Source organism: Echinops telfairi, unplaced genomic scaffold (genome assembly GCF_000313985.2).
Source record: "Echinops telfairi isolate 266 unplaced genomic scaffold, ASM31398v2 ScPeMD7_23;HRSCAF=83, whole genome shotgun sequence".
In the NCBI taxonomy this organism is placed as follows: Eukaryota; Metazoa; Chordata; class Mammalia; order Afrosoricida; family Tenrecidae; genus Echinops; species Echinops telfairi.
The window spans coordinates 74,664,854-74,666,148 of NW_022103920.1; positions in this window are offsets into that span (position 1 = coordinate 74,664,854).

The window sequence follows — 1,295 nt, forward strand, 5'->3', positions numbered from 1 at the left end:
TATCACTCCCTTGCCTCCCTCCAAGTATCTGGAGATGACTGATTTTAATATCATAGAATGGCACACTTAAGGTATGTAAATAAAAGTACTTTCAGAACCATGAATTCTATGCACTAAAGTGAAATAAAGACTTCTGTAGACAATGAAAGTAGAGCAATCGTGTCAGCAGATGCTGACCGCAGGGAGTGAGAAAATTGTCCATGCAGGAGTATATTACCAGATGGAAACTTGGACCTACACAAAGAAATATACTGGAAATTGTAAAAATGAAGGGATATGTCAAAGGTATCTTGTTCTTATTTTTAATCACTTTAAAAGGTAGTTAGCTATTTACTGTAAAACAAACTTACTGTAAGGCTTATAATTTATGTATCAATAAAACATGACAAGAAGAATAGTAACAAAAGTTAGGAGGGAGTAATGGGAAATATGTAGATACTTACATAAGCAGTATTTTACCTTAAGGTAGCTGTGATGGTTAAGTTGTATAACGTAAGCCTATGGTAACCACTTAAATGTTTTCAAAGCACTTGAAATAAGCGACTTCAGCAATTGCCATTTGTTGATTCTGCTTCATGGCAACCCCATCTGTGTGAAACAGAACTGTGTTCCATAGGGCTTTCAATCACTGCTTTTTACAAAGTAGCTCGCCAGAGTTTTCTTCCTTCAGGTGGACTTGACCCTTTAACCTTTCAGGGGCACCAATTAGAGATATCTAATTAGCCAGTCTTCGCCGCACACACACCCCGCCCCCCAAAATCCAAATCTACTGCCATTGAGTCAAATTTTGCCTCACAGAGACCCTCTCCACAACAAAGTAGACCTACCCCTGTGGGTTTCTGAGACTCATCTTTCTCCTGAGGAGTGGCTGGTGGATTCAAACTGCTGACCTAGTGGTTAGCAGCCCAATTTGCAATCCACTAGGTCACCAGGGCTCCTAATTAATTAGCCAATAGAGAAAGTAAAATAATAATTTAAAAAGAGTCCATTTGAGAGCAGCAAAAGGAAACAAAGAACAGAGAAAATAATAGGAAGAAAGCTATCCTACAGGGTCACTTTTGAGTTGGATCAGTGCGGTGACAGTGGGTTTGGTTTTTTAAATATATATGACAATGGTGACTTCCCCACATTTTCTCAACATTCTCATGATTTCCACTCTGGTTTGTCTGTTTCCATTCATCGGACTCTCCTGCCCTCTCCCTCCTAACTACTTCCTTTGCTTTAGGAGACATTTTGACCATTTTTTTCTCCTATATTTTTAAAGGATTAAAATATTCATGGGGGCTACTGTTTAT